We start from the raw sequence: 7,471 nt of genomic DNA, 5'->3' as shown, positions 1-7,471 counted from the left end.
TACTACATACATACACACACACACACACACACACACACACACATATATATATATATATATATATACATATATATACATATATATATGTATATGTGCGTGTATATATGTATATATATATACTATATACCCCTTTGGGAATGCCTACCAGTCCCTGTAGGGGGGTAGTGCCGTCATTGGACCTCATTCGGTGCACTGTAGGCATTACTTAGGGTTCTTTGCATCGTGCCTCAGGCCCCTAGCTGCAACCACTCGTTCCTACTAGTACCTCCTTTCATATTCTCTTTCTTCAATGTGGCTTTCCACCCTCTCTAACAATTAATTCACAGTGCAACTGCGAGGTTTTGCTCCTGTTGCGCCTTTCAACCTTCTTCCTGTCCATTTCCTTTTCAGCGTTTGAATGACCTCGTGGGTCCCATTCAGCTTGGCCTTTGGCCTAGATTCTATGATCTAATCCAATGATTATCACTCCAAAGACTGATATCCAAATGAAGAAATTCGCGAATTCATGGAGGTCATAAGGATCCCTTGTGTTGTCCTATGGGGACCTATTATTATATAATAATATATTATATATATATATTATATTATATATATATAATATATATAATATTATATGATATAATATATATATATTAAATATATAATATACTCGGCCCTCAAAAGCAGGACATTTCCTTAAGTGATGCAAATTGGAATACATAGCATTTCCTTTAATATGTAACAAAGACTTTCCTGAAATGTAAATTGCAAATAAGTAACCTTAGCAGAATGTTTAGTCTATCCACCATAATCATTGGGCACGTGGCATTTTGTTAGGGAGGAATACCCTGGTTTCTCTGGGTAAACACCAGCAGTATGTCACAGTGACTGCCCCACAGTCGCTGTTAGTTAATGACGCAAACATAAACAGGCAGATTACTGTCCTTTTTATCTATTTACTAGCTGACCAACCCGGTGCTGCCTGGGAAAATGCTGAATGACAAACTATAAACTTTCTTGGACTTGAAGGGCATCAGGAATGTCACTATTCATCTCGGCAACCTTGAAAACTACGTATTAAACTGTTATCTGTTGTTTTCAGTTATTTTGACATGTCACCCCCTCCCAACCCCCTTCTCACCCTCCTCCCTATTGGGGCTAAACTGGGACTTAAAGGGCATCGGGAGTGTCACTGTTCATCTCAGAGGCCTCAAAAACTATGGATTAGACACTAATATCTGGCGTTTTGGTTATTTTTACATTTGATTCCCCACACCCCATCCATCCCTACCCCCCAGTAGTCTTTTCCGGATGGTAAGTCATATGTTTACCAGGTTTGGTTGCAATTGCTCTGTACGTTCCAGAGTTATGCTGGAACATTCACACACACCCATACATACGTACATTTATGTATATAGATTAATCTATTATTAGTTTATTAATGTGTTTTCATATTTTTATTAAGTGATATCTCTTTCTGTATTTCCCGTTACCTCCTCTTACTTCTTCATAATGAACACATTGTTCTTTGGAAGCTTGAATTTTAAGTCAGTGGCCCCTGTGGTGGGCTTGTTCCAGATGAATAGGGTTCATCTTCTGAATATATAATAATAATAATAATAATAATAATAATAATAATAATAATAATAATAATAATAATAATAATAATTGATTTAGGTGTATTTCTAAGGCAGTTTTTTTAACAAGCAAGTAGATTTTTATTCATTTATTGCAACTGACTTGAACGTGCTTACCTCTGTGGCTGTAATCACAAGTGAACTTTCGATTATTTCTCTAATTAAAGCATCAGTCAAGAGGTAGGTCTAGCCTTTCGTGTTTTTCCTTTCCCTCGTCCGCTTGCTCCCATCGGGCCTGGGCTATATAAAGGCTCGAAGTTATAGAGAAGAATAATATTAAGTGTCTGGTTTATTCGTTATTTCAACTCTAAACCGTAGCTTCATCCCGTTGTGGAGTAATGCAAGGCGTTTGCAGCGTTCCTTCGGCCCCCCTAGTTGCAGACGCTTTTTAGCCTTTTGCTTTGCCTCCATCACAGCTTCCTTTCTTACATCTTGCTGTCCAACCCCTCTGACTATTACCCCTTGGTGAAACTGTGTGCATTTTCTCCCAGTTTTCACCTTTAGTTCCTTGGTCTTTATCTCCTCTATATTCTAGATCTCTATCTTGCTTTCCAACCACTTTTAAAACTGCCCCGGTGCTTGGCTTTGTAGCTTCAATTTCACGATTCCCGTCAGAGGAGAGCACCATCAGTGCATCGCGGTTCTTTATAGCGTCCCTACCGCCCATTGCTGCGACCCCTTTCATTCCTTTTACTGCACCTCCATTCATATTCTCTTCCTTCCATCTTACTTTCCTCAACCCTCTTCTAATAGTTGTTTCATAACGCAGCCGTTGGGTTTTCCTCCTGTTACACCTTGAAAGTCTTTTTACACTCCATTTCGGCATTGAATGACCTCATGGGTACCAGCGTTTGGCCTTTGGGTGCAAAATCTGCTTTCCATTCCATTCAGACCATAACCTCTCTTCGTTTTGTTTCAGAATTCAGGTACAAAATATTCCGTTGAAGTTGTTGAAGGATGACGTTGCAATGCATTAGAATATTGTGCCTGTGAGATGTGCATTAATATTGGGTGAATAAGCAGATATACAGTTCTGTTAATTGTATTTGCTTCCAGTGAGTGCGTGCGATGCAAAAGCTGGGTGCCGAGCAAATGTCATAAAATTCCTGCTGCTCTAAATTCTCCGTGAAAATGCGAATTCTGACTCTTAACACTGTGTACACATGTTTAAAATATATGCACGCAGCGTGAGGTAGCTTGAAGGAAGGTGACTGTCCCATTCCTCTCTCTCTCTCTCTCTCTCTCTCTCTCTCTCTCTCTCAGTGAAAATGGAAGCATTGGGTCTAACTGTGTATGTGTATTATATATAGGAGGGTGACTCTCTCTCTCTCTCTCTCTCTCTCTCTCTCTCTCTCTCTCTCTCTCTCTCTCTCTCTCTCAACTTTTCTTTTTAGTGCAACAATATCTGGTTGGAACTGTAAATACTTGCGAACGCATTTGCATATTTTGTTTGGTTTGGAATTCCGTTGCGCTCAGACTGTCCTCGTTGGTGGTCACATTAACATTTTGTGGTCAAAAACGAGCGATGTTGCAATTTATTTGGAAGTTATTATTGTCCACTTATTCCTGTGACACATTTCAGCTGCCCTTACATAATGCTTCTGAAAATGGATTTTATTACTATAGTAGATTCACATCAACGGTGCATCTGATATCTAGGCCAGTCCCTTTCGACGCTCCTGATTGGCTGTTGATAAGCCAGTCACAGGGCTGGAAACTCTCAATCTCTCGAGAGTTCACATAGGCAGGATGTGCGTTCCACCTCTCCTGTGAGATACTCTTGAAAGACGTATCCCTCAGGAGAGGTGGAACATACAACCTACCTATGTGAACTCTCGAGTTTCCAGCCATGTGATTGGCTTATCAACAACCAATCAGGAATGTCATAAGGGACTGGCCTGGACAATAGATGCATGGTTGATGTGAATCTACTCTAGTTACAGAGGGAAATTATCAGTTCACTTTAAGCGTGAGAGGTGACATCAGCATTTTGTGGTTAAAACGAGCGATTTTCCAATTTATCTTGAAGTTATTATTGTCCACTTACACTTGTTAGACATTTTTGTTTTAGTTTTCTACCAAAGAAAACTACTGAGATGGCTACTTGTCTGTCTGTCCGTCCCCACTTTTTTTCCACCGCCCTCAGAACTTAGAAACTACTGAGGCTAGAGGGCTTCAAATTGGTATGCTGAACATCCACCTCCAATGATCAAACATACCAAATTTCAACCCTCGAGTCTCAATAGTTTTTATTTTTATTTGAAGTCAAAGTTACCCATGATCGTACTTGTTGCAATGCCGTGTTTTGAAAGTTTCATGGGCAGCGGCTCACACAGCATTATACCGAGACCACCGAAAGATGTATCTGTTTTCGGTGGCCCTGATTTTTTACTCGTTTCTTATGGTTTGTGAAAGTAGCCTCCGTTGCTCATTACCGCCGGAAAATATCATTACACTTGAAAGTGATTCGGTGAAATGTTAACTACTGTTTATATTCTGAGAGCTTGATGTACACTGGTGTTTATTCTTACTCTTCAATGTGTGCTTTGATGAATGACAGTATCTCATATAACTATTCGCCGTGTTTACTCTCATACTTGACTTTTAGCGGATTAAGTTTCATGTCGACAAAATGTTTGCAAAAGCTACACGGGAGTTTGACTTCTTCTTTAAACCAGCTGCGTGACTCCAGCTAATTTCGTCCTAAGTAAAATATAAAGAAATTTCACGAGTTTCCTTTCTAAAAATATAATTGCATTAAGCCATTCCATCTCGTTTTAGTGTTAATTGAAGTTAATGCCTAACATCAAATTGCACTTAACAAAATTTTGTTTTGAGTTATATGTAGAAATTTACATACTTTTTATGTTTAGTTATCTTTGGTATTTAGATAAGTTTTCACTCTTTTTCTCGTATACAAAGGAAGAATCATTCCTCTCACTCGTTCTGTTGGAATATTTCCCTCATAGAATATACCTTATGCATCCTGGTCAACCAACAGCATATCACTTGTAATCATCATGGTGATTTTCTATTCTTTAATTTTCCATTCTTTCCTTTTATTCTTTTGCTTTCGTAATAACGTCAAAATACTTTTCTGCAAGAAGTTTCAAACTCCTTCCACTCTGCCACCATTCAGTGCTGCCTTGCCTCCCACTCAGAAAAGCATTTCTGAGTTTGTAAAAGCATTATCAACCATTCCACTCAAATTTAGGCTTCCTTTTGCCTTTTCTTTTACTTCAAGTAAATAATGAACAACTATACCTCCAACTGTTCCTGTTCTTAAAATTACATCCATCAACTAACTCTACCATCAAGTTTGTACTAATGTACAACCTGACAAACTCATCCTCGCCATTTTCTCTTTCCAAAGTATATAATTATATATATTATTCTTCAGAAAGCATATATTTCCATCAGCCTGTTTCCTTTCCGAATGCATTAGTACTTCTCCATTTAGATTGCCTAGCACAACCACCTTTTCACGCACCTCAGGCCCAACAGGATTCAAATCCCCCAAAACAATCATTGTCTCATTCCTTTTCACTAGGCAGTTCATACTAGTGTGTATGAGCTAATACTGAAAAGGAATGAGCTAATGACTGTTTTGGGGAAATGGAATCCTGTTGGGCCTAAGGTGCGTGAATGGGTGGCTGTGCTAGGCGATCTGAATGCAAAAGTACTAATGTGTTTGGAAAGGAAACTGACTGATGGAAATACGTGGCTTTGCAGTATGATTATGTGTATATATATATATTATATATATATATAATAATTAAATATATAATAATATATATAATATATATATATTAGATATATTAAGGAATGGCGAGGAAGTATTTCAGATTATACTGCTGCTACTTTTTCTCTTGCTCAACTCATACTTAATCATATGCTCTTGGAAGTAACACATCGATACAACTTTCAGACGCTACTTATGAAGGTAAATTCGTCGTTCCTTAAAATGCATCCATTATTTTGAACTGCCCTTTATTTTGTTTCTTTTATTTCAAACCCCATCAGTTCTCGCCTTCCCAAATTCTGTTTTCACTCCGTTGATATTTTTCTTATTTCTCTTTCTGGTGATGCGTTTATTGTTGTTTTGTTGATGTTTTTGTTGTCGTACCTTACTGATAATTCAGCCATTTGCAAATTTCCCTCCACTTGGAAAAGACGAAATTTAATGCAGAGAGAGAGAGAGAGGAAAAGTGGAAATATCGATAAAGTCATCTCTGACGAGCGATTTGCCTATCGTTTGCGTAATAGACTCTCTCTCTCTCTCTCTCTCTCTCTCTCTCTCTCTCTCTCTCTCTCTCTCACCTGTGAGGAGAGGGCCTGCTTCCATCGGGGCTTGTATCTCTGCTTGTTATGCTCCAACGCTGCCACTTACCTCATTTATTTGGGTGCCTTCCGCCCTTTATCACCATCCACCTCCTTTCCCCCTGCCCATGCCCCCTCCCCTCCCCTCCCCTCCCCCTCCCTCCCCTCCCCTCCCTCCCCCTCCCCCTCCCTTTCCTGATGCGCCTGTAAAATGCTTCCCAGGTGGTTTGGTAAGAGCCACTTACACCTCAGTTTCTCACGCATCTCCTCTACCTTGCTCGTTCCCGTAAGATGGGTAGCACCATCAACGCACCTCACGCGGTGCACTGTAGGCATTACTTTATGTTCGTTGCAGCGTCCCTTCCATAGGCCCCCAAGCTGCAACCCCTTTCCTTCCTGTTACTGTACCTCCGTTCGTATTCTCTTTCTTCCATCTTGCTTCCCTCGAACCTTTACTAACAATTGATCCTATTACACCTTTTAGACCTTTTTGCTGTCCGTTTCCCTATCAGCGCTGAATGACCTCATAAGTCCCAGCACTTGGCCGGTGGGCTAAATCCTTTATTGTAGTCTAGTCTGGCAAGACGTCGGTTTCTCTGTCTGTAGGTGGTCGATTTTGCTTTTGATTCTTTACTACAGGTATTAGTATTATTTTTAATTCGTGAACTCCTCCATCTGCAACAAGTTTTGAACGGCTTGAGCAAGAAGAAGAAGAAGAAGAAGAAAAGGAGCAGGAGGAGGGGGAGGAGGAGGAAGAGGAGCCGCGAGGGTCATTAGAATTCCGAAGTCCCGTCTCTTCCTCATCGTCATTAAAAGTTTTCGCGTCTGGGATATTCGCGAGTTGGCGCTGATGGCCGCTCTTTTTAAAAAGCGATGTGTTCCGAGCGTTAATTTCTCCTCTCGATTTTTTCTTAATCATTTTTTTTCTTTTTATTCTCATTGTCTGACTGAAGAAGGGTGACTGGGGGGAATTCCAAATGGGCTAAGAAAGCAAGCGTGAGTCTCTTGGGGGTCATCCCCTCTTGCTTGCTGGCTGTGCCTGAATATATATATATATATATATATATATATATATATATATATATATATATATATATATATGTGTGTGTGTGTGTGTTTGTTTGTGGAGAATGAACCTGTTTTGTTTGGGAAAACTCCTTATCACGAATGAATATATTGTTCTAAGATTCACAATAATAATAAAAAAAGTTAAGAGTTCGTGTATAATATAAAAACACTTTTCAAAACTTTCGAACCCTTCCCTGGGTCCATCTTCGATCCATTTTATTACAGAACTGTAATACTTACCATTACCATTAACAGAATAAAAGAAATACTATGCGTACTAGATTACTCACGGAAAACAATATCTGTATTATATAATAAATCAGAAATACCACTGGCTAAATGGTTGACCATACAGTCAAATACACTCCCAAAGTGGACATTCCAAGATTTTTTCAAGCATCCTAAAGTTAACAAAGTACTGTAAGTAACCAATGAAATACATAATAAATGAATAGGGCAACTATAGA

This window comes from Macrobrachium nipponense, chromosome 43, assembly GCF_015104395.2.
Source record: "Macrobrachium nipponense isolate FS-2020 chromosome 43, ASM1510439v2, whole genome shotgun sequence".
Taxonomy (NCBI): domain Eukaryota; kingdom Metazoa; phylum Arthropoda; class Malacostraca; order Decapoda; family Palaemonidae; genus Macrobrachium; species Macrobrachium nipponense.
The sequence above is the reverse complement of the archived record's forward strand: the minus strand, read 5'-3'. Positions refer to the sequence as shown.